Below are 27,418 nucleotides of genomic sequence, written 5' to 3' on the forward strand. Positions count from 1 at the left end.
AGTGGGAAGCCATGGATAGTGCTCTCAAAACAAAACCTCAACTGGTATAATGGCGGTATTAGTTTCCCTGAAGCGGTACAAAAGGGGGTGGTGATGGACGGAGCATCTGAATCAATCAAACACTCACAACCAGTCAATTGATCTGGGTTTAATCCATCACCGTTCTTTAGCCCACTCTGCCACCCCAGTTCAGACATGGCTATATGCAAATCAGTCTGACCCTGTGACTCATGGGAACAGTCCAGCCCGAACTGCCAAGCCACGTCTTCCCTGGACCGGAAACAAGCTTCCGAGGACCGGTTTCCGGCATTCCAGCCGTCTTCAGCCCGGCTTGCTTGAATCCAGTGGCAAAGTGAGCAAGGGACTCACGTCTGAGCATACCCTGCCACACTAATGGCGGCCAAAAGCGGTACAAAAAATGACCTTAAAAAATATTAATGGGCAGCGCATCCAGCTGCCATTAACCATGGGACATATGGACGTGCTGATGACCTGGGCTATGCAATGGACAGATGGCTGTTACCGGGAGGGAACTACAATAGGGCTCTATATTCAATCAAAGGGAAATTGCATCTGACGGGCAGACTAAACACTTGTCGCAAATCTGGCACGCAGCTAATGGAAGCCTGGGGTGGGAACGTAGGGTAACGTTGGCTACCCCCTGTGGGATTCAGAATTGCTTGGAATCCTGTGGAAATCTAAAGGATTCAACACGTGGGACCTCATAGGCATCTCTAGGGTTAGTGGCATTTGGGTAAAGGGAGAGGTTAAATCGTTTACCTCCCTTCAACAGGAGTACGATATGGCCACCACAGAACATTTCCGATACATGCAGGTTCGACACGAACTGCAGACATGCCTCCAGCAAGGTGAAGCCACACTGAATCCTCGCCTCTCGAGGACAGTATATTAGACAGATACCTACCAACGAAAGCCATCTCGCTTACATACAAAAAGGTTGTGAATAATTCTAGTGACCCCCTCCAACGTTTGCGGGAATAATGGGAAAGGGATGGTATAATCCTTGACGAAGAAGACTGAGTAGCGGCAGTTGCCTCACCACGGGAAGTGGCTATCTCAGCTAGACTATGATTGGTCCAACTTAAAATACTACACCGTATCTAAATAACTAGACAATGGCTAATGAGAATGGGGAGGGCGGAGGATGGACACTCCAGGAGACGCTGTGGGGAAGAGGGAACATTAAAACTCATACTCTAGGAGAGTATACTTATCCAAAGGTACTGGTGAAAATTCACGTCATCCTCACTGAGGTACTACTGATAGATATTCTCATGGAGGCCAAGCGATGTCTTCTGAATGTGTGGGAGCCCATAGATCTCAATAGTAAATGCATTACCTGGGTGACACTGGGACTGATGATTGCAGAGTGTAATATTGCCCAGATGTGGGGGGCTGCGTGCGCACCGACCGTGGTGTATTGGAAAAGGGACATGGATAGGTGTATGTTCCGAGAGAAGACAGTGTAGATAGCTAAAGGATGCCCTAAAAAGTGGTCCCACATATGGAATGATTGGAATGTGTACAGAGGTAGTATCTGTACCCCACCAGATGCGATGCCACATGATGATCCAACATCGCCATAATCTGTGTATTTAACCTGCATATCTGACTTTTTATGTTACTAATACTAATTGAAATATGTCGGAAGAACATATTACAGTGTTGTATCTTGTGATGTTAATTCTTACCATTTAATTAAAAAAAATACACAAGAAGGAAATGCTCTTTTCAGCCAAACTCAAAATCATACTGGATGGCAAGACATGGCACTTCCTCAGTCCGGAGGAGATATGGGAATGGCTGGAGAGGCAATACCCGGGAAACTGAACACAAGTAAGAGTGTCGAGATGGAGTACTGAGGACCGGGAGCGAGGCCAACACAATGGTGAGTGGACACAGATTCCTGGAGCTTCGGTGGGGAGGGGGGGACGAAACTCATTCGGGTTTGGCGAGTGGCGCAGGTTCTTGAACAGGTAGGGAAACTGGCATAAGGTGCCTCGAATGGGATAGATGGCTGGACTGTTGTGCTACTGATGTGGAAGCTAGACAATTCAAGATATACTGAACATGTCAACAAGAGACTTAGGTTATCAAAAGTTGAAAACAAAGAGTAAACACACAGCTTGAACTGAGTGGTACACGCTTGCGGCAGAGACACCCCCCTATTGAGTTTTGATACAAGTTAGATTTTGGGCAACAGGCGCGCTGCAGGTTGAAAAATTGGGTAGGCACAACCTCTTTAGCAGGGTAACAGGGAGGGGGAGGAGGGTATTAGTTTAGGGTTAGGGGTTTGTTATAGTAGAAGTTACATAGTACAGGTTGAGATGCTGAAGATTGTGCAGAAATGCGGCTATACTAGACAGGACGATACTTTAGCTAAAGCCCATCTCACCACGAAATGAAGGGGGAGTTAGGAGGGTAAACAAAACTTGACCGATGATGCCCCCTGAAAGCCAAGGCAGACTCCTAAAAATTTGGTCATGGAACGTTAACGGGCTGAATGGAGGGCTTAAGTGCTCAATGGTGCTACAGTGTATTAAAAACCACACACCAGCAATAGTCCTGATTCAGGGGACCCACCTCCTAGGCAATCAGTGCAAAGCATTGAACAGATATGCATACTTCCTACATACACATGCCAGTTACACAAAGGGATCCGGGGGGTGAGAATTATCTGTAAGACACTGTTTCCTTGCACAATAGAGAAACAATGGTCAGACCCACTGGGGTGATATGTGACAGTAAGTGGCCAATGGGAGGGAGGGAATTTGAATCTGCACTTGATATATGCTCCTCCAGGTTTGCAGACAGTGACTCTTGACGCGTTGGGCACCTTGCTGCTGACCCTCCCTGAGGGCCATCTAATATTGGAGGGAGATAAGAATGATGTGGTCTCAGGCGAGGTGGATACCCTGAGAGGGGCGGTGGCTGAGAGATGCCTAGGCCTATTGGGCGAGTTTCTTCAAATCATGGGACTCAGTGATATATGGAGACATCAACACCCTGGGATTAAGCAGTAAACACACGTCTCGGTGGCCCATGGGAGCCTCTCTCTACTAGACTATGTTCTCAAGCACTCCCATGACCTGGGTGACTTTAGCAGGGCGTCCCTCATAAAACGAGGGGTGTCAGACCATTCTCTGGTTGATGTGTTTCTCAAAAGCTCCCAAATAGAATATACCCTTCCCTCTAAAATTAACCTGTTCTACCTTAAAGACCAGAAATTCGAAGTGGCCCTAAAGAAAGGGGCAGAGCACTACATTACCAAAAATGTGGGATCCATTGAATTGAAAGTAATACTTTGGTAAGCCTTTAGGACTGAGCTAAGAGGATGGGCACAGGCACATCTAGGAGTGATCAAAAATGGGGAAAAAACAAGTGTCAGGCCCTGGAGTCAGAGGTGTCTACTCTAGAGGCCATGGTAGGAGAAGGAGCTTCCAACAATACACATACAAGACACAATCTGCGCCTAAAACAAAATGAGCTTATAGACTTGTTGGAGCACAGTGCTAGAATACAGGCACATGCTACACAGCATAGGTTATATAACGCAGGAGACAAAGCTAACAAGCTATTAGAATGGCTAGATAAAATGTCTAAAAATATTGATCCCTTTGGGAAACAATAATTCACACACCGGATTCACATTTATCACTCAAACCACAGGAGCCTATCACAATGGCCCATCAATAAAATGTATTAACGTTTATTAACTAATTCTTCAAAGATTCATTTGTGACATGGTTAAAAACAGATAAAATAGAGCAATCCGTTCTAAAGTTCAAAAACAATTGTACAATAATTTACACAAAAACATATATATTAAAAACATTGATAAGGACACACGGTGGATGAGGAGATGTTTTAATCCCGGGTGCCTGGGTGTTTAATGAAAAAACTGCAGAGACGAAGGGAGGCAAATTGACTTCAGTACTCCTCAAGCTATAATAGCCACTTCTGAATTAATTTTACTCTTCAAAAGGAAGAAAATTAGCTGTAAGGAGAAGCTTGTAATTGCCCTGGAGTGGAGGTCGTTGGGAACGATGCTGGGATTGCCCATTGAAACAAAAAATGGGAGATAGGAGCTATCCTGAGTAAAGCCCTCCTGAGGATCAAAAGTCGGGATACTTCTTCACTGAACTTGTACCATACGCCCAGATAACGATTCAAAGTGCTGGGATGTAAATATTGTCAATGTAAAGTCTGAAGCAGGTGGTTGGAACTCTTGATACTACCAATACTACTTGTCGTTTTTAAGATACAATTCTCTTTTCTTGAGAAGTTTTTTATGGAATGCATTGTATAATAGAATAACATCCTCATTTCTTGATCTTGAATGAAATGCCAATGTTGATTCTTATACTTACTGTGCACTTTGTTTTTAATATACATGTTTTTATGTAAATTATTGTCAATTGTTTTTGAACTTTAGAGCAGATTGCTCTATTTTATCTGTTTTTAACCATGTCAAAAATTAATCTTCGAAGATTTAATGAATATACGTTTATACATTTGATTGATTGGCCATTGTGATAGGCTCCGGTGGTTTGAGTAATAAGTGTGAATCTGGTGTGAGAATTATTGTTTCCCAAAGGGATCAATCTTTTTAGATATTGTGTCAAGTTGGTGTCCTGTCCCTTCGGCAGAGTACGACCCCTTTCTCTTGTTTTAGAGATGGCTAGATAAAAAACAGATGGAGAGTAAGTGGGTCCCCAGAATAATAGATGACATGGGTCAAAGATATGAGACAGGGAAGGAAATCACAGATGCCTTTGCTAAGTACTACGAGTTAATTTACTCTTCCCCTCAATGAAAACCGAGGAGGAATGTGCAGAATTTTTGAGGGACATCCAGATGCTGTCCTTCTCTGAGGGGGATAAGGAAATGCTGGATAGCAACACAACAGTGGAGGAGTTCAAGACTGCTACACACGTGTTGTAATCATGGAAAGTAATGGGACTGAATGGTCTCCCAACCAAATTATTTAAAGCCTTACTAGACAAGCACAAACTGGTGATTTTCATAGAGGCAAACACAGCTGGGGCCCTTTTGCCCGATCAGAGGGGCAATAATTGTAGTAATTCCAAAGGAGGGACAACCCCCCAACAGTATAGGTCATACAGGCCAATATCTCTAATAAACTATGAGGCACTGTCGATGTGTTTGGTGACAGCGACAACATCCCTTATACACCCAAATCAGGAAGGGTTTATGCCCCATAGAAGTACAAGGCCCAACCTGCGCCAACTGTTTGCGGTTGTACATATTACATCTAGGGATGAGTTGGTCCTGTCGGTCCTACTGTCCTTGGACACCAAAATGGCCGTTGACAATATAGAATGGAACTACCTGTTTGTGGTACTGAGTCATTTGGACTTTGGATCTGCTTTTATTAGATGGGTGAGGCTTTTGAATTACCGACCCTGCGCGAGGGTAAGGGCCAACTCAAATACCTCCCCAGTATTTACATTCCAAAAGGGTACGAGACACGGGTGCCGTCTGTACACTTTGCCTTGGCCCTAGAGCCCTTGGCCGCATGGGTGAGACGTTACCCGCTGATATGGGGGATACTAATTGGGGAGGAATGGGAAGAACGTATATCCTTGTAAACAGACGACATTCTGCCCTAAGCCAGGAAGCCAAGGCAATCTGTAGATGGAATACTCCAAATCCTCTGTATTAATGAAGACTACTCTGGGTACCGTATAAAATGGGACAAGTCAATGCTTTTCCCTTTGATAGCAGACATCCACAAATGTACAATTTAATGTACGATCCCAGTTGAAACCAAAGATTTTTGGGCTTAGGGGTTAATATAACAAGAAACCCAATAGACTTGTACAAGAGAAATGCGGAAGGAAAACTGATTAGGTTCAGTACGGATGCCGAATGATGAAAAATGCTGCCCTTCACTCAGATGGGTCGTGCAGGTTTATTTAAGATGAGGACCCTTCCATGACTACTGTACACCATACAAAACTCTCTCTTTAGGAGAATAGAAGCTGACTTAAGAACGCAGATATGGAATGGGGGCCCTCCACGAATTGCCTACGAAAATTACAGAGAGGAGTTTATGAGGGAGGATTAGCAGTGCCGGATATTAAATTATACTACTGGGCCTCACAATTAGTGTGTGTTAATGACTGGGTGTTTATGGACAGGGCGGAACCAGCCTACCGAGTCAATAGTTTAAGCATGGGAGAGAGAGGCTATCCATCCCTCCTTTATGGGAAAGGGGGTAGTAAAGATCTCCTGCCACACACACACACACACAAACAGTAGTTAAGGCATGGACTACAGCCACCAGATACCTGGCATGGGAATTGAAGCTAACGAAGATGACCCCATTGTGGGACAGCACACAGCTCCCCAAAGTGAGTACAATGCAACATTTTTATCAAATGGAAGCTACTGGGTCTTGACCAACTGGGGGATGTATGGAGAGGCAGGGCTTACATAACATTTGCAACTATGCAAACAGAGTATGAGTTGACACAAGGAGAATGTCTGAGATAAGCATGGGCGGATCTAGCGGATCTCGCGTACGCGAAATTGCGGATTTACGGATTCGCAATCCGCGAAGATACGCGAACTCTCGCGGATTTTCCCGTTTTTTGTGTTGGCGAGCGTTCGCTCCGATTTTGGGACAATTTCGCAATTGCGAACTTACTTTTCGGCACGCAACGGCCGCGACTATGTTGTTTCTACGTCTGGTTTATCATCACAGGTTCACAGCACCCTCTGTTTCACCACTGCCACCCTCTCGGACACCCATGCCACCCTCTGGTACATCCTCACTGCCACTCATTAGGTTTGTTTATCACTCTAGTTTATGGGGGGTGAAAAAAGCAAGCACACCTCCCCTACTTCAACTGCCATGAATTAATTGGGGGTTGATTAATGTGTCAGTTATTTAGAAAGTTCCAGTCTGGCTGGCACCTGCTTCCTTCCTTATCTGTAATTTGCTTTCTGTTGCAGTGAATTTTTTTTTCACAGGACCTTTATGGTCTACTTGTAGCTATTCTATGAGCCTGCTGTTTGGGTCATAGCAGGGTCATAGAATAGTTGCAAACTCTGGAGGGGCCCCTCAGGAAGCACTACAGTGAATGTTACAAATGTTAAGTTTGAACTTTTGCACCTGCTCATTGCTTTCAGTTTAGCAAAAATCATTTTTCTGCAATTTCGCGCGTTTTTTGGGGCGCGAATCCGTGCGAGATCGATTTCGGGAGCCGCGAATGCTTGCGAATACACTTATTTTTTTTTTTTGCGACGTGTATGTTCGCGTGCTTTTGCGCGTGTTCGCGAGGCGCTTGTAGCTATACGTTTGCCAAGTTACCCTAGCGGTCGTACACGGGCGCGGCCATCTTGTTTGCGTGACGTAATTCCGTTTCCGGCCGCTATGTGTAATCTCGCAAACTGTGCTGCTCGCTAGTACAATTTTGCGCATGCTCGCGAGGAAAATCTCGCGCGAACTTACCCACGCGGTCGTGAACGGGCGCGGCCATCTTGTTTCTTATTCATTGCTATGGTTCTGGGCATGCTTTCTGTATCCTCTCTGAATCTCTTCCATCCTTTGCTTGTTTGAAGTTTTTTTGATCTATTTTACTTATTATCTATCCCTCTATTTTTCTAGCTGTATATTTTTGTGTTTTCTGCTACTTTTAGTTACTTTTAAACTACTTTTTTAAACTCTTTTCTTTTCTTCTTCACTATTCTATTTCTTCTTTATCATTTAAGTTTATTTCCGCCCAGACCATGGTAAAGGGAGCCGGGAAGCACCCTGAGAAGGGGAAGGGTCCCGCACCCCGTGCCCGGCTCCCGTGCGGGCGTTTGAGGGGGGAGCAAGTGGTGCCGCGGGAGATCTTCAGCGCGGAGGAAGTGGCGGCACTCATCTTCCACGTCCAGCGCCGCCTCCCCAAGACGATCCTGGGAGGCGGCAAGATCGTAACTGGCTATGGCATCCGGGAGCGCCGGAAGCGGTGGGAGAAGGTGTGCCGGGCCATGTATAAGCTCTCTGGGGTCCGGCGCACATATAACCAGGCCACCCACCGCTGGACCGATGTCATGGACCGGGAACGGGACTTGCTGGACGCGCTCGGCGTAGAGGTCCCCGGGCTTGGTGAGTAGTAGTAGCTATTCATCACTACTCTGTTTTATCCGGCTCTGTTATTTGCAAATCTTTGTTCTTTACCAAGAGCAATAATGCTGCCGATTACATTGTAGGTAAATTATATTTGAAAATCTTCTATGCATTTCAGGTGCACTGCTCTCCTTCTCAGTAGCCTTGCTTGCTACTATGCTTATTTGTTTTGTACATTGTGTTCATTTCATTGGCCTGAGAAATTATGTATGAGTGTAGTGTAAAGATAAGAACTGCGTAATGCTAGACACTAAGGGTCATATTTTCAATTACCGGCGCATCCCTGCAAAGTAGCAGGGATGCGGCAGTAATTGTGTGCCATGCCACCACCACCCATTGGCCCAAAACGTCACAGAAGCCTTACGCATCTGTGCCGTAAAGGCGGCGCATTGCTGGAGTTGCGTGCCAACGATGGCGCAGCTCCAGCAATGCTCTGGGGTACCCTATCTCCCCAATGCTGCATCAAGCCGTACGTCGGCTTCAAGCGCGCAGGGTTTGACTCATGCATCATTGTCTTAAAAGTGACAGATTGACATCTTGTAGATTTCCCTCAGCCACTTTTAGGATTCGTCCCTGCGCAGGTACGCCCTCCCTTGCGCCGGAACGCCCCCTGATGGCGCAGGGCTTTACAACGTGATGCATCGCCCATAATTTCTTTTTTTTTTAATATATACGCCGCACCAACACCATGGCGAGTCTTTTGTTCTGCCGCTGCGTCACAAAAGTCACGCAACAATGGAGGAAAATGAGCCGCAAGGGACTTCTAAATCAGCCCCAACAGACTGAAGTCCACTCCTTCCTTTAGACACATGGCTATAAGAAGAAATAGTGGTGGTGGTGGGTGGATTGATAGTTTGAGTATTCACTGATCTGCAAGCAGGATGGACTTTGTCTGTCACTTCGCGTGCTGCGGACTGCTGCCTGCAGTGCCAGGCCTAGGCAAACCTCTTTAGTAGTCTGTTTATTGAGTTACATAGGAACTTTCTAAGTCAACGGTCCGCAAATCAGGCAATACGAATAACGTAGTATACCACATGAGATAGATCCCGTGGAATAGTTGTCTATCTATTTGCTATTTCTCCAAAAAATGTTATTGTTCTTTTGAAATGGTTGATTTGGTTGACAAATCTCATCCATGTTTTCTGGTCTTTCTTTCTTTCATGTTGTACATCAGCTCCCCCCAAGGGCAAGAGGACACAGGAGGAGGAGGGTGCTGTTCAGGATGCAGGCCAGGATCGGGCAGGCGAGGGCTCCTTTGCTGGCCCCAGTAAGTTTTAATTGTAATAAAGAGTACCTATTTTTTCCTAGCGTTCCTCATTCGATTTTTTCTAAATCGTCTTTGATCTTCTTGTAGACTGGATATAAATTCTTATCCTGGCTCTAATATGACTCCCTGTGGTATTACTAGATTATTCTTATTAGTCTGTCTGTGTAGCTAACTAAGATTGGACATTTGGCAATTCCATTGGACTCCCATTCTATTCAGCAATAGCTCTATGCACTGTCTCCTTACTGACTAGATAGTGTGGCAGAGTCATTCAGCTCCCGAAGTCACCGATTATTGATCCCCAATGATCTCTAGATTATCGTACGCAGGACAAGAGAGTACGGAGTCACAGCACAGTCAAGAAGTGTCAGAGGCACTACTCATGCTTGCAAAAATTCCAAAACCTTTAGCTCATCCACTCTAGTCTGGAGGACCAAAAACCACAGAGTCTATTTAAGTTTAAAAGCTTTATTAAAAGTAAACACATTTATTAAAATCTACTTTGTCATAAAACTATTTCACTGAAAACGGAAAAGTGGTTAGTGCTGACGATTAATTGGACACATTTCTTGTGGTCGAGCCGAGCTCTCACCTGGTTTGAACTTGATCCTGGTCGTGTTCTTAGGAGTCAAGCTTCTGTCTGTTAGGAGAAAAAGTGGTGCGTGTTAAAAATAAAAAGCAAGCATTCATCAGTTGTGCATAAAAGTGCAGCAAGACAACAGCCTTCCCTGGAAAAAGGGACATTTTTACTTTAGAGTAGACAGTCACAAATTATTACATTGTATTCTGTTTTTTTAACATTTCTCCTAGACCAAATATTATATAGTAGTGAGTGGTGTATTCTAACATTCTTAAATGTACTTTGTAGGTGTAACATCTGGTGACGGGGCCAGCGCGGAGGTGGCGGTGTTGGGCGAGGACTCGGAGGACTCTGGGGAGGAGGCGGTGCAAGAGCCGGCGGACGGTCCTGTGGGGGTTCAAACGGTGGTGGCGGAAACAGGTAAGCTATATATTCCTTACTTATTGAGATTGAAGACTGCATAGTGTGCTTTCTGCACGGGTGTATTACAAATCAACCAGGTAGTAGCCTCCTCGAAATGTACTTCGACTTAGCTGTGAAGTTTTTGGTGAGAAGAATCCCAATAAGTTCTTAGACGAACGTGATGGATGGGATGAACGAAAAGCGAAAGAAGGGTGTAAGTAAGTGGGACGCGAAATTGTATGATGGCTGGCAAAGAAGAACGATATGTGTTTGCTTGGCCCCCGAGGTGGCTGGGAAGGAAAGAATATGGTATGGTGCATGGCTGGGTCAATGATGAAGCAAGGATGGGTGGAAGGACAGCAGCCTGGGTGGGTGAAACAGAAACTGTATGTGTGCGTATACTTTGAATGAATGGATGCCTGGAGCATGGTATTCTCTGACTCTTAGATAGCACATGTGTATCTAGAGAGAGTAGATGGTCGCTGGATGAACTAAGTGTTACCTTAAAGAGCATGTACCACCGCACCCGCACGTCCGTTCCAGCGCAGGGAAGGCAAGGAAAAGAAATTGTAAATGTGTCCAATACTACCATGAATAGTAGCAGTACTTTGTATTGCGACTGCAATCACAGCATATATCTGGTTATTACGGTGGACACTCCGTACCTCTCTTAATAACTTTAGTTTACTTGTAGTACGTCATTCATGTGTGGGTGTATCACTGTTCACTCAATATTAAGCAAAGCACCTAAAGTCATCCCATATGTCATCAAATACGTCCCATGTGAAGTGATAGATAATCAAATTAGTTAGCTTCTTCATTTTCCTTTTCTAGTACTCATTTGCACTGTATGGTGAAAGGTAAATTAATTAAGCAGTAGCCCTTGTAACAGAGTATTCTCAGTGCCACCCGTAATAGAAAAGTAATAGCTTCACCACCTGCATGTACTGGACCGGTACAGTAACGCAAGTCTGTCTCACTCATCATGGTGTGCAACTGTTTTTCTCGGGTGCAAGTTCACTGTGCTGTCAATGTCATTCTGCCGGCTTGCATAAGATAACGTACCAATTTTCCTAAACAAGAGAGAAGAAGAAGAATAAGACTGGTGTACTGTCATAGTCGACTGTAATGGAAGTCCATAGTGGTCGTAGAATTTGTTCATTAAACTACCACTAATGTTAGAGCAAGGATGCAGAAGTGGGAGGTTACATAGATACTGTCCTCAATAGTTATGTACTGTGCTTTCAATTTGCTACTTGTACTGTCTGTGACCCAACTTTCGGCTCAATCACTTTGTGTTATTAATGCTAAGGAGCATTGGTTACAGACTATGTCTTTCTTTCTTCATATAGTTGCTCCTTCCAAATCAACATCACGGAGGGAGCAGGCTAGAATGGCCCGGCAACGGAGGCTGGATGCCACTGTCGCCGAATATCGGCGGCTGGTGGCCCTGGAGGAGGAGGAGGACACGCAGTCGACCGGTGCAACAACAACAACATCCTCGACTGGGACCGCTGCATCCTCCTCCGTGACCCCACGGGACGCCAGCATGCGCAGTGCTCCAGCGGGACCGAGCCGGGCTAACAAAGCCAACCGCCAAGCAACAGAAAGAACAGCTGCCCCCCACAGGAGCTGCAAGGCACGCCAACGCCGCCTAGGAGTCCGAATGTCCTACCTGGAGCAGGAGGTCCAGAACTATAAGAACTTGGTGAAGGGCCTCCGCTCCAAAGCTTGCCACCCTCCGCAAGGAGTATGATGCCCATGCCGCAAAATGCACCAGCACCCTCCAGTAGTGGAGTGTCCCTTGCCCTTTTTTTATAGAGTTTTGGGGGGTGGGATTTGGGAGTTGGGATCGTTTTGGGACGTTTCAAAGACAATCGTTGGGGTTAGGGTGGGTCTTGAGGGAGATTATTTTGTTAGGGATACATAAATATACATTTTTAAACTATCTGACAATACCTGTTTTTTACTGCTTTTCAGTCTGGTGGGTGGGGGACGGGGGTGTAACAGTAACTTTGTTTTCCTGAACAGTCGTAGGACTTTAGTAGTACAACCGTCAATCTCTCGTCTACTCCTAAATAATACTCCATTATACTACCTCCCACCAAACGCTTATCTTACCTGTAATTTGTGTTAGAAATTAGGGCTAGGCCCAGGGCTGGCTCCACGTGAAATGGAGATTAACGTTGGCAATCCTGGGCGGGTGAAATTTCCTCATTGCGGTGGTACTAGTGGTGTGACACAGTGGCAGTTGCATGCCTATGGAAAAAAAGAAAACAAAACCTGGTTTGTCCTTACTGTAGCATTACAACGGTTACGGTACGATCGAGAATATAGCAGGTGACAGTACACTAGAACAGTGCCATAATGTAGCCTAACAAATGGTAAAGTACTTGCTTGCAAGTATAACTAGTACTTGCGTTGAATTTATTTGACATTGGCTCCTACTACTAGAAGATATAGTACTGAAGCTGAGTAAGTCTAGAAGATATCCTCGTATTCCTTCACCAGCCTGTTGCTATGACCTTATCCTCCCCAGCAAGTGTGTGGAATTATTGATGTCATTTTAGTCAGACATCAAGCAAAACAACACAGCCCGGGGGAAGAGGGTTAGGGTTTGGAAAATGGATGGGAATGGGGGTTTCTTTTTGGGTAGGTTTTGTTGAGAAACAAAAAAAAAAAAGAAAAGCACAGCATGGACAAACAATAATTGAAGATAAAGAGAATTTTTGGGTACAAACTAAGGCTAAGCACATGCAGTCACACTCATAGAATAAAACAATGGATACTGTATCTGTATTGCGTATGTTGTTGGAGTTGTCCTGTTGAATTTGGTAAGTAAGTTGCATGCAGCAAACAATTCCTCTTATTGGCGGCACTCCTCCATTCCAGCTGACGCTTCGTCCATCAATGTTGGTGACCACTGACTGAAGACACCCTGTCCACTGCCTGCCTGGCGGATGTTGACTGAAACCCGGCCTGTAATTATTGAACGGAAAACAGGAAGTGCTATTACAATACCACTGATAAATAAATAAAAGGTATGTACGCTGTGTGGTTCAAAAAGTGACACTTTGATTTCCCTAATAGACAGTACAATATTTTTGAAATTGCGTGCTCTGTCTGAGTCACCTTTTTAAGGATAAATAAGTATGGCCAAAATATTATAGCGGATCTTTCCCCTCAAGGTAGGTGTACTGTAAACTGTGTTTTAGAACAAAATTTGACCTTCCCAGCAATGCTCCCACCAAGACCCTTACTAAAGCCAGTCGCAAAAATGTAGAAGAACCCCAATCAGATCTCCAAAAACAATGCCTAGCAGAAAAATGGTGACAAAACGTACTTTGAAAGTAACAGTAGGCCCAAATACAGACCGTGGATTGTATTCAAACCACTTGCAAGCAAGCAAAAGTATCCATAGCCAGCATCGCTCCAACAGTGCTCTAAAACACCAGAACTGCGTTGCAATAGAACCCCCCGAAACACATGCAATCCTGCTGCTAGGGCTAACCCTAACGAACCCTAACTTACAAAAAGTGCCAAAACTGGTGTTTCCTTATGGATTTTGTCCAAAACACTTCTAGCCGGTATTAGACCTTCCCAGGAATGCCCCAGGCAAGACCCGCCAACCCACCCGGAAAAAACCACCCGACAACACCCCCAAACAGCGAAAAAGCTAAATCTCATACTTACAATATCTCTCGGCCTTCGGTCCAAACGCGGCGCTGTGCAGCTAGGTCATCATCATCAATCATCATAACTCCTGTTTTCCAGCACGGATTTCCTGAAAAGCAAATGCAATCAAGATTAGATTGTCGCAGCAGTGCTTCGACAGAGACCCTGGCCGCAACCCACCCACGAACAGCAGGAAGCCCCCCAAAACGCTACATTGAGCAAGATGACAGAAGAAATAGCAAAAAAAAGGCTGTTCCTTAAGGATTTTGTCCAAAACACTTCTATCCGGTATTAGACCTTCCCAGGAATGCCCCAGGCAAGACCCGCCAACCCACCCGGAAAAAACCACCCGACAACACCCCCAAACAGCGAAAAAGCTAAATCTCATACTTACAATATCTCTCGGCCTTCGGTCCAAACGCGGCGCTGTGCAGCTAGGTCATCATCATCAATCATCATAACTCCTGTTTTCCACCACGGATTTCCTGAAAAGCAAATGCAATCAAGATTAGACTGTCGCAGCAGTGCTCCCAGACACCAAAAATCACCCACAAACACCCGGAACCCCGCCAAAGAGCACCCCAAAGGCAAGCAAGTCAGCAAAAACGGCAAGAAATTTCCACCTCATATTTGGTCCAAAACACTTTTGTCCATTATTAGAGCTTCACAGCAATGGGCCCAAATCCGTCAACTCACCCGCAAAGAAGTACAACACCCCCACAAGTGCTGAGTCTTTCTTCATTGGGCGTAATCCAGCACTCTGCTTTGAAGGAAATCGCAGTCTGGAGGAGGAGGATAGAGGAGCATGTTCTTCAGAACTTGTGAACCTGAGGAATGTAGACTGCGGCACCTTCAAATCAATAAGCAAACAAGTGAAGACAGTTCTGCTGATGGTCTTGTTTTTGGGATTAGGTGAGTAAAGTTTGAATTAAATTAACTGTGCAAAACAAAGAAAGAGAGACAAACAGGAATAAAAGTGAATAAGGACGAAAAAGAAAGTTATTGATTCATTGTCTCATTTTCAGGCCTCGGTGTCAGGGAATAAGAAGAAGATTTCGTCATCATACTCTGCGAATTCAGGCAGGATGAGGTCAGTGCCACCGAACAGAGAACAAATCCCCTCATCTACGTTGCCGTCCTCCTCGTCTTCATGTGGCGTGCTTTCTCGTACTTTGTAATCTGGTGGTATGAGGTGCTGATTCATCTTGATCATTGTCAGCCGCTCCACATTTTTGGGCGAGAGGCGGCTCCGTTTGGGAGTTACAATGCCACCAGCAGCACTGAAAACACGTTCTGAAGACACACTTGCGAGTGGGCAAGACAAATAGTTTATAGCCAGGTTGGAGAGCTGTGGCCACAATTGTTTTTTGCCATGCCAATACTGCAATGGCTCATCATTAAGAAAGACCTCTGTTGAGTCATTCAGATAGTCCTGCACCATCGACTCAAGGTCATCAACGGTTCTTCCACTTTGCTTACTTTTTGCTGTGCCTGTGACATTTTTTCGAGAACCATACCCAAGCAAACTTAGCCAATCCTCCACAGCAGCCACTGTTAGTGTTGTGTCTGGTGCAGATGTTCCACTTGCCGGTGTCTTTAACGGCTGAGAGGTCACTTGTGCCCCAGCCACAGGTGCAGAAGTGGATTCTTGTGACTGGGGATGGCCTGCTGATGCTGATGCTGATGTACTGCCTTCTCCTTCAATAACCTGCTGTTCTTTTTCAAACCTCTTGGCTGACCAGGCTAGCCAATGTTTGTAATTTTGAACATCTTCATCAGCAAAAGGAAAGAATGCTTCGCCTGCCAGCGCCTTTTTGTAGCGTGGATCCAGAATAGTAGCACAAATGTAATGCTGTTCAGACTTGATCTTTTGAAGACGTTCATCACCACGTAGGCGCTCTAATAATTTCTCAGACAAAATAAAATGGTCTTTTTTTGTACATCTTTTTCAAACTCAGAAGACACCGCCATCAGTTGGTGCTCCAGCATGCACAACAATGGGATAGCTTTTCCCAAATTACAGTCCTCCTGGCTGACTGCACGCGTGAAGAACTCAAAAGGACGAAGCATGTCTGTCAGGCTTTTAACTATGTCCCATTGCGCCGCACTCATCCGCAGGTCCTCCTTCTGAGATGTACCCTCTGTGAAGAAATAGTGATCGAGTACCGTATACTGCTCATACAGACGCTCAAGCATGTAGAAGGTTGAGTTCCAACGTGTTGCCACCTCCTGGATGAGTGCTTTCACTGGTATTCGACTTTCAAGTAGCAGCCTCCTCAGATGCTTCCGGGCCTTAAAAGAATGGCTGAAATGGTTGCACATTTTGCGGCAGGTGGCCATTACCGCGAACGCTGCACTGTCTCTATCACTCAAGAATTTTTGAACTACCAGGTTGATACAGTGCGCCAAACATGGCACTCTGAAATAGCCACCCTGCGACATGGCCTTAACTACATTGGCGCCATTATCCGTGGAAATATAACCAATCTTGCGTTTTTTGGGGATAGCATTTTCAAGACCTTTTTGTCAAACTCTTCCAAAATGTTTTCTGCTGTGTGACTTTTCTCCAAGCCAAACATGGCTAGTGTTGCATGTTTCCGAGCAGCTTTGAAAACTTTGTCCGGGTCAACACCTGCGTTTAGCTTTGCTTTAACACCTGAAAAAGAGACCCAGTGTGCAGTGATGCACATGTAATCAGCGCCTGCGCCACTGGTCCACATGTCTGTTGTCAGATGTATTGTGTGAACAGCACTCTTCTGCAAAGCTGCCCCAATCGCCTCCAGCACATCTTCATGTAGTGCTGGAACCGCAACTCTGGCAAAATAGAACCGGCTAGGAACCTTCCATTTAGGGCAGAGCGTTGCCACTAATTCTAGAAACCTACCGCTTCTACAAAAGAAAAAGGGAGAAGGTCCACAGCTAGCATTTTAGCCAGCTTAGTGTTATACAGACGCGTCAGTGGGTGGTTGCGTTCATATGGCACGTCTGAAGTAAGCATTGTTCTAATGTTGCCCTGGACCAAGCATTTACGGGCTGATAATGACTTCGTTGACCCAATTTTGCTCGCTGGTGAACTTTTGTGCGTTGGTGTCTCACTCGCTCCAACACTCTTAGTGTGCCTCACATTGGGTGTGCTGCTGACATGGGTACTGGGTGTAAGGGAAGTGTTTGACACGTCTTCTTCCTCCTCGTCATCATCAGATGAAACATCAACGTTTCCTTGAATTCGGCCTTTCTTGATCGCATCTAGGTGCGCAAACCATTTGACAGTGTGCTGTCTCCTAAGATGACCTCTCTGGCCTCCGGTACCATAGTTGGTACCTGGCTTACCACGACTAACTGCAACCTTACAAAGGGTACAAATGGCAAACTTTGGATTTTTTTGACAAACAGTAAAGAAGTCCCAAACTGGGGACTTCAAGTGTCTGTGGGACCTGGAGGAGGCGGCGATACTGGTGGTGGTGGTCATGAAGCTAATGCCAGATGAAGTGGAGGATCTGGATTGCCCAACTTTTGTACGTTGTGCACTTTCACCGCCACTAATTAAGGTCGAGGTGGATGGAGGTCTCTTCTTGCCAGAAAGAAATATGGAAGCGGGACGAGTTGGTGTACTACTTAACTCCAATGATTGTGGTGTTTCCACTGCCTCCTCATCGACAACATCATCATCATCATCATGCTCAGCAGCTCTTCGGGCTAGGGTCAAAATGTCTGTTTGCTGCATGCCCGCTGGGGCTGCAGTGACCTTTATGATGACTGGGTCGTCGTTGGCAGAGTCTTCATCAGCAGCAGTATCCACCACTTCTTGTTGAGCCTCATCACACTCCATAACTCTGAGACTATGGACGAGCTTCCTTTTACGCTTAACTACCTTTGTCGGATCATGGTGTGCCTCACTCTCAGACGGCTGTGGTGCTGGTTCCCAAGTTTGATCCGTATCATCAGAAGGAGGTGTGCTTGAAGAAGATGTAGACACCACCCTTGATCTCTTCCTTGCTAGGGGTGTGGAAGACAATGAAGGATCATCAGGAGGAGTGGCTTCCTCAAATGATACCTCGCCTTGATTGTCGATTTCTTGATGTGCCCCTACTTCGGGAGGAACAACTATTGTGGGCACTTGTGACCCTCCATGCACCTCTGCTTGCGCATCTCCTTGCGCTGCCTCTCCTTCCACATGTACTTGGGCTTGTACTTGCACATGTGATTGTTGTTGCGGCTGTGGTTGTTCAACACTCGTCAGATGAGCTACAACAACCTGTGTTGATTGAGGGACATTGCTGCTGCTTTCTTGCGATGAGCCAACATCACTGGTCGATGGTGATTGAAGAACTATACTGGCTGCCTCTGCAGCACTCAAGGCCTTGGATTTAAGTTGGCCTGGTGGTGGTGGTGGCACTGAGCCCAATGGAGCGGGGGTGCTGCTGCCAGCTTGGTCCCCAGCAGATCCCGCTGCTGCTGCAGGCATACTTTTTTTTTTACTCCCAAAAAAAGGGGCGGGCGGCACACCAGTGTCCTTGGTAACTTGCTTCTTCTGCTCCTTACTGGCACCTTTCTTGCTAGAAGAGCTACGGGTTACTTTTTTTGGGGCCATCTTCTTCAGAGCAGGTCAGCAGGCAGCAGTTGCACGAGTTGCAGAGGGTTCTGTGTCCAGACGTGACGTCGCGTGACGTTATGCTGCACACACACACCGCTGCAGGACTTCTTCCTGGCACTGGTGGTTCTCTTGAGTCTTCTTGTGCACCTAAAAGCAATGGAAGACAGAGGAACATCAGTTCAGTTATACACCCCAAAAAATCGACAAAACACAGAAAAATGAGCACAATCCCATGCCATCCATGATGTTTACATTGAAGACACCCCACAGAAAGACTAGGGACATGCAAGTATGCAACACTCACTACCCATGGGCATAATGGATGAAAAGTAGGCAAAATAAGTGCATGCCTCAGACACTGCCTCTCTTCAAAATGGCCCCTTACACCCCAAGCACATGTTGCCTGTACCAGCCAGCACTCAAGATGGCCACCACCACCACCTACATGGCCAGTCCACATCAACAGTACACCCCAAAAACAGAAAAACAGCCAGAAATCACCACAATCCAATGCCATCCATGATGGTTACATTAAAGAGAGTGAGACCACACCACAGGCACACTCAGTCCATGCACCACCACCCCTGGGCAAAAGGCCACACCAGCAGCCCCCAAAAAACGACAAAAAACAATAAAATAAGCACAATCCCAGCCCATCCATGGCCTCAATTATGTTTAAATTCAAGAAGACACCCCACAGAAAGACTAGGCCCATGCAACACTCACCACCCCTGGGCAAAGGGCCCCACCAGCAGGCCCAAAAAAACGACCAAAAACAATGAAATCAGCACAAGCCCAGCCCATCCATGGCCTCAATGGTGTTTAAATTCAAGAAGACACCCCTCAGAAAGACTAGGCCCATGCAACACTCACCACCCCTGGGCAAAGGGCCCCACCAGCAGGCCCAAAAAAACGACAAAAAACAATAAAATCAGCACAATCCCAGCCCATCCATGGCCTCAATGGTGTTTAAATTCAAGAAGACACCCCTCAGAAACACTAGGCCCATGCAACACTCGCTACCCCTGGGCATAATGGATGAAAAGTAGGCAAAATAAGTGCATGCCTCAGACACTGCCTCTCTTCAAAATGGCCCCTTAAACCCCAAGCACATGTTGCCTGTACCAGCCAGCACTCAAGATGGCCACCACCACCACCCACATGGCCAGTCCACATCAACAGTACACCCCCAAAAAACAGAAAAACAGCCAGAAATCACCACAATCCAATGCCATCCATGATGTTTACATTAAAGAGAGTGAGACCACACCACAGGCACACTCAGTCCATGCACCACCACCCCTGGGCAAAAGGCCACACCAGCAGCCCCCAAAAACGACAAAAAACAATAAAATAAGCACAATCCCAGCCCATCCATGGCCTCAATTATGTTTAAATTCAAGAAGACACCCCACAGAAAGACTAGGCCCATGCAACACTCACCACCCCTGGGCAAAGGGCCCCACCAGCAGGCCCAAAAAAACGACAAAAAACAATAAAATCAGCACAATCCAAGCCCATCCATGGCCTCAATGGTGTTTAAATTCAAGAAGACACCCCTCAGAAACACTAGGCCCATGCACCACTCACTACCCCTGGGCATAATGGATGAAAAGTAGGCAAAATAAGTGCAGGCCTCAGACACTGCCTCTCCTCAAAATGGCCCCTTACACCCCAAGCACATGTTGCTGCCTGTACCAGCCAGCACTCAAGATGGCCACCACCACCACCCACATGGCCAGTCCACATCAACAGTACACCCCCAAAAAACAGAAAAACAGCCAGAAATCACCACAATCCAATGCCATCCATGATGTTTACATTAAAGAGAGTGAGACCACACCACAGGCACACTCAGTCCATGCACCACCACCCCTGGGCAAAAGGCCACACCAGCAGCCCCCAAAAAACGACAAAAAACTATAAAATAAGCACAATCCCAGCCCATCCATGGCCTCAATTATGTTTAAATTCAAGAAGACACCCCACAGAAAGACTAGGCCCATGCAACACTCACCACCCCTGGGCAAAGGGCCCCACCAGCAGGCCCAAAAAAACGACCAAAAACAATAAAATCAGCACAAGCCCAGCCCATCCATGGCCTCAATGGTGTTTAAATTCAAGAAGACACCCCTCAGAAAGACTAGGCCCATGCAACACTCACCTCACCACCACCCCTGGGCAAAGGGCCCCACCAGCAGGCCCAAAAAAACGACAGAAAACAATAAAATCAGCACAATCCCAGCCCATCCATGGCCTCAATGGTGTTTAAATTCAAGAAGACACCCCTCAGAAACACTAGGCCCATGCAACACTCACTACCCCTGGGCATAATGGATGAAAAGTAGGCAAAATAAGTGCAGGCCTCAGACACTGCCTCTCCTCAAAATGGCCCCTTACACCCCAAGCACATGTTGCCTGTACCAGCCAGCACTCAAGATGGCCACCACCACCACCCACATGGCCAGTCCACATCAACAGTACACCCTCAAAAAACAGAAAAACAGCCAGAAATCACCACAATCCAATGCCATCCATGATGTTTACATTAAAGAGAGTGAGACCACACTACAGGCACACTCAGTCCATGCACCACTACCCCTGGGCAAAGGGCCCCACCAGCAGCCCCAAAAAAACGACAAAAATCAGCACAATCCCAGCCCATCCATGGCCTCAATGGTGTTTAAATTCAACAAAACAGTTGTATCATGCACCCCTAACCAACCCTGGTCCTACTGGATACTGTGGCTACCCACAATATAATTTATTTAATGTTCTGAAAAAGTTCCAAAATTGTACTTGCAGCAACTGTAATGCCCCAAACAAACTTACTTGTGAAAGTTGATTTCTAATCCAAAAGTGATCCAAAGACAGTCAAAAAGGCCTCAAATCCAAATATCCAGCAGCACCCACAAAAAGTAATCCTTCCAGCTCGAGATCCAAATGAAAGTGACCAGGAGATGGACAAAGCACTGGGAGGAGCCTGCTGGACAGGAACAGGAAGTTGGAGACTGTGGGGCACTTCCTTCCTCCCCCCCCCCCCAAAAATGGACTCCTTGCAAAAAAAAAAAAGGCCATGCAAATGTCAACCTGAGGAGTGATTCTGATAAAAATCATAATTTTCTGAAGGTTTATCCTGTTTGCTGGTGATTTTCTTGTGCAGAATTGCAAAAGCTCTATTTCGCGAGTGCGAGATTGTTCCTTTCCGCCGCAACTACGTGTTCGCAATTGCGAACTCTCGCGAGGTGTGCTGTGCAAGGTGGCAAGCCGCGATTACGTATTCGCGGGCGCCAAACTCCCGCGGGATCACGCAGCAAGATCCAAAATGGCGCGGCACTCGCAAAGAAAAACAACTCGGCAAACGCTAAATGACGGAAAGTGAATGCCGTGCACCACGCCGCGCGCCGCAACCAAGCAAAAAATCCGCCGCGAGCGGATTCACGGATTTTCGACAAATTCGCGAGAGTTCGCGGATTGCGAATTTGCCGAAAATCCGAAAAATCTGCGAGCGGAGCGGATTTTACGCCCATGCTTAGTCTGAGATATCTCCAACCTGGACATGCCCTTAAAAACTGCATAGAGGAGGGGACCCCACTGCCAACAGCATCTCCTCCAGAGGACAGACTGTTGACAGACCCATTGTCCACTGGCACCTTCTCATGTATATAGAAAACTACTCAATAACTCACCGGACCCCTTGGGGACACTAGGAGCTCATTGGGAAAATTATCTGGGGCAGATAGATGATGAAGAATGGACAGAGGCTATACAGGGACACAGGAAATAGCAATCCGTGCCCGATTCTGTCTTATCCAACATGAAAATCCTGCTTAGAGTATACTACCCCAGAACCACATTACATCACATAAGACATATCGAGAGCAGTTAGTGCCCGAGGCCATGTGGACAGGAGGGATCCTTTTTACATTTGTTGTGGGAATGCCCAGTATTACAAACATATTGGCAAAGTGTAGGGAAAATAATGTCGCAGGTGGTTGGGAGAAAGGTGTCAAATGACCACAGGTGGTTTCTGCTGCGGATATCGACTGAACAAACCTGGCCCACTTACGTAAAAATATGGCTATGGTTAGCAGCGATAGTCGCGAAACTAAATATCGCTAAACACTGGGGGGGCAGTAGCCCCTCCTGAAGTGTCGGATCAGATCTCTGATTTCGACTGGTGTTAACAAGCAGAACACACAATTTATCAGAGCTGAGTAGGCCCGAAGAAATGTGGAAAATTGGGGGAACCGTGGCGGGCATTTTGAGGCACAAAAAGTGTAATGCTTGGAAATATGGGTGGGAGGGAGGGATGGGTCTGGAGCTGTGTGACCTAGTTCTAGGACACCCCCGCGCCGCACGGCCGCCAGCTGCTGCGTGTGCTCCTACCCTGCCTGACAGCCTCGCTGCCGCCGCGTGACCACGCCCCCTGCCTTCGAGCGGCGTGGTCCGTGCTCGCCTGACCGGCCCCTGTTGTCTTTGCTGTTTCTTGAACTGTGTTTTGTCGATCTGTAGTGCCTGTTTTTCCAGCTCATTGTATTTCCCTTTCGTATTGCCTGTTCCTAACTGCCCTCGTCATCCCTCCCCGCTTCCCGCCACCGCCGCTAACCCCGCCCCTTTTTGCCTTCTGTACCCTCCCCGCTCCCGCCTCCCAGCTGCTCCGCCCCCCGCGCACTTGGCCATATATGGCGACCGTGCGACGCAGGTGAGTGTGACCTAGTTCTAGGACACCCCCGCGCCGCACGGCCGCCAGCTGCTGCGTGTGCTCCTACCCTGCCTGACTGCCTCGCTGCCGCCGCGTGACCACGCCCCCTGCCTTCGAGCGGCGTGGTCCGTGCTCGCCTGACCGGCCCCTGTTGTCTTTGCTGTTTCTTGAACTGTGTTTTGTCGATCTGTAGTGCCTGTTTTTCCAGCTCATTGTATTTCCCTTTTGTATTGCCTGTTCCTAACTGCCCTCGTCATCCCTCCCCGCTTCCCGCCACCGCCGCTAACCCCGCCCCTTTTTGCCTTCTGTACCCTCCCCGCTCCCGCCTCCCAGCTGCTCCGCCCCCCCACGCACTTCGCCATATATGGCGACCGTGCGAACGCGCAGCGTTGACGCGCAGCGGGCGCGCCGATTGTGCGCCGAAGGCGCGCCAAAGGTAAGCCCGTCTGCGCCCGTCCGCGCCTGGACCACGCCCAGTGCCAGGACCCCTGGCTCCCGAAGACACCAGCCCACCCGACGGACCTACAACGCCGCCGAACTCATCGCACTCAACACCGGCGGCATCCCGGGATGTCAACGAGCCTCCCCGAGACACACCCACGGACCTTTCAGCTGCCACGCCTGCAAGTTCACCTGCATCCGGACCGACACTGCACCAGCACCCGCCAAGCCGAACACCAGCAGCAACCACCTCAAGTGCATCCTACTCAACACCCGCTCCGTCCACAGACACGCCATCGAACTCTGGAACCTCCTCGACACCACAGCCCCTGACGTTGCATTCCTCACGGAGACCTGGATGAACGCCTCCTCAGCGCCCGACATCGCCATCGCCATCCCGGATGGCTACAAGATCACCCGGAGGGACCGCACCACCAACCAGACGGGAGGAGGCATCGCCATCATCCACAGGGACACCATCCGCATCACGACCAACACCGACGACACCCTTACCACCGCCGAACACCTGCACTTCCAGATCCACACCGACCCAAAGACCACCCTCAGAGGCACCCTGATCTACCGACCCCCGGGACCACGCACACGATTCAGCGAGGACATCGCCGACTTCATCAGCCCGCATGCCCTCCCCTCCGCCGACTACATCCTCCTGGGGGACCTCAACTTCCACCTGGAGAACAACAGCGACCGTAACACCACCACCCTGCTCGACAACCTCGCCAACCTCGGACTCAAGCAGCTGGTGTCCACCCCAACCCACCTCGCCGGACACACACTCGACGCCGTCTTCTCATCCAGCAGAGACATCGCCTTCAGCCACGCCACAAGACTCCACTGGACGGACCACAGCTGCGTCCACTTCACCTTCAAAAGAACGACGATCCACCACCACCAACAACAGGTTGCCCGAAGAAGCTGGAACAAGATCACAGCCGACCAGCTCACCGCCTCCCTGAGCCAGCACCCTCCTACCGGCTCAGCGAACCCCAGCCAGGCCGCCGACAACCTCACGAAGTGGATCAGCAAATGCGCGGACGAACTCGCCCCTCTGAGGACCCCGCCCAGCAGACCCGGCAGCAGAAAAACCCCATGGTTCACCGACGAACTCAAGAGCTCCAAGAAGAACTGCCGAGCCCTCGAGAAAGTATGGAGAAGGGAACCAACAATGGACAACATGACCACCCTCAAGCTGGCCACCCGGAAACACCACCAACTGATCCGCACCACCAAGAAAACTGCATACAAGGACCGGCTGGACAACAACGCACACAACTGCAAGGAGCTCTTCAACATCGTGAAAGAGCTCTCCAACCCCAACGCCGGAAGCAACGACATCACCCCATCGCAAGACCTCTGCAACTCCCTCGCCTCCTACTTCCACAACAAGATCGCGGACATACACAACAGCTTCAGCATCCAACCGACGCACGCCACAACCGCAGCAACGCCACCCACCACCACCCTCCGCGCCTGGTCTCCGATCAGCACCGAAGACACCATCCGCACGATGAACTCCGTCCACTCCGGATCTCCGACTGACCCCTGCCCTCACCACGTCTTCAACAAGGCCGACGCTGTCATCGCACCCCACCTGCGGAACATTATCAACACCTCCTTCGACACCGCCACCTTCCCGGAGAGCTGGAAGCACGCAGAACTCAGCGCTCTACTCAAGAAACCCACAGCGGACCCCACCGAACTCAAGAATTACCGTCCCATCTCGATCCTCCCGTTCCCGGCCAAAGTCATCGAAAAGACCGTCAACAAACAGCTGGCCGCCTTCCTCGAGACGAATGGATCCCTCGACCCCTCACAGTCTGGCTTCCGAGCCAACCACAGCACCGAGACCGCCCTCATCGCTGCCACCGATGACATCCGAACCCTGATGGACAACGGAGAAACAGCGGCCCTCATCCTCCTGGACCTCTCCGCGGCATTCGACACTGTCTGCCACCGCACCCTAGTGCAGCGCCTCGGCAACATCGGAATCCAGGAGAAGGCACTGGAATGGATCACCTCCTTCCTCAACGGAAGAACACAGAGAGTCCGCCTACCACCGTACAAGTCAGAGGCCACCGAAGTCATCTGCGGCGTCCCTCAAGGATCCTCGCTGAGTCCCACCCTCTTCAACGTCTACATGAGCCCCCTCGCGGCCATCGCACGCCAACACAACCTCAACATAATCTCCTACGCCGACGACACCCAGCTGATCCTCTCCCTGACCAACGACCCCGCCGCCGCCAGAGCCAACCTGCAAGAAGGGATGAGAGATGTAGCCGAGTGGATGACGACCAGCCGCCTGAAACTGAACTCAGACAAGACAGAGGTCCTCATCCTGGGCTCCTCGCCCTCCACCTGGGACGACTCCTGGTGGCCCCCCGCCCTGGGCACCGCACCCAAACCGACGGACCATGCACGCAACCTGGGCTTCATCCTGGACTCCTCCCTCTCCATGACCAGACAAGTCAACGCCGTCTCCTCGTCATGCTTCAACATCCTACGCATGCTACGGAAGATCTTCTGGTGGATCCCCACCGAGACCAGGAAGACTGTCACCCAGGCCCTCGTCACCAGCCGACTGGACTACGGCAACGCCCTCTACGCCGGAACCACCGCCAAGCTCCAAAAGAGACTCCAGCGGATCCAGAACGCCTCAGCCAGACTCATCCTCGACATCCCACGAAACAGCCACATCTCCGGACATCTGAGAGACCTGCACTGGCTCCCCGTCAACAAAATAATCACCTTCCGTCTCCTCACCCACGCACACAAAGCCCTACACGACCAAGGCCCGAGCTACCTCAACAACCGAATCAACTTCTACGCTCCCAAGCGCCACCTCAGATCAACCAGCCACGCCCTCGCCGCCGTCCCCCACATCCGGAGAGCGACATCAGGAGGAAGGTCCTTCTCCTACCTGGCCGCCAAGACTTGGAACTCCCTCCCGACCGACCTGCGCCTGACCCAAGACCACCTCTCCTTCAGGAAGAAGCTCAAGACCTGGCTGTTCGAGCAGTAAAGGCACCCCCCCCTCCCAGCGCCTTGAGACCCTACGGGTGAGTAGTGCGCTCTATAAATGTCTTGATTGATTGATTGATTGTGTGTATCTATTCAGAAATGTCAACTGAAAAGCATGCAACTCGTTATACACTGTGTTCGAAAATCTATTTGCATTGTTGAATTCTGAGCATGTTAATAAAAAAGTTAAAAACCAAAGCAGTGCAAGAGGGAATCACTTGAATGTTACATGGGGCTTCTTATGTAACCACCCATGCTTTGTGACTCAAAGCCCTAGCTACAACCATTTGAAGATATGGCTTTGTGCCCAAAAGCCTCCTCCTGGATGCAAATGCAAAGAAGAAAAATACTTTTTTCCAGGCTTTTTAATTTTGCACCTGTCCTTTACTGTACAGTACATATACACTGTAGGATTGTTTTTAAAGTAAAGCTAAGCATATTCTTTTGTATTGGAAGACCACCCTTCCAACACAAAACCTATAACAGACTCATGCAGACATCTTTGCACTACAGTGTAAAGGTGTGAGCGGAGCTAAACAGTGAGAATGCAT

This window comes from Lissotriton helveticus, chromosome 12, assembly GCF_964261635.1.
Source record: "Lissotriton helveticus chromosome 12, aLisHel1.1, whole genome shotgun sequence".
Taxonomy (NCBI): Eukaryota; Metazoa; Chordata; class Amphibia; order Caudata; family Salamandridae; genus Lissotriton; species Lissotriton helveticus.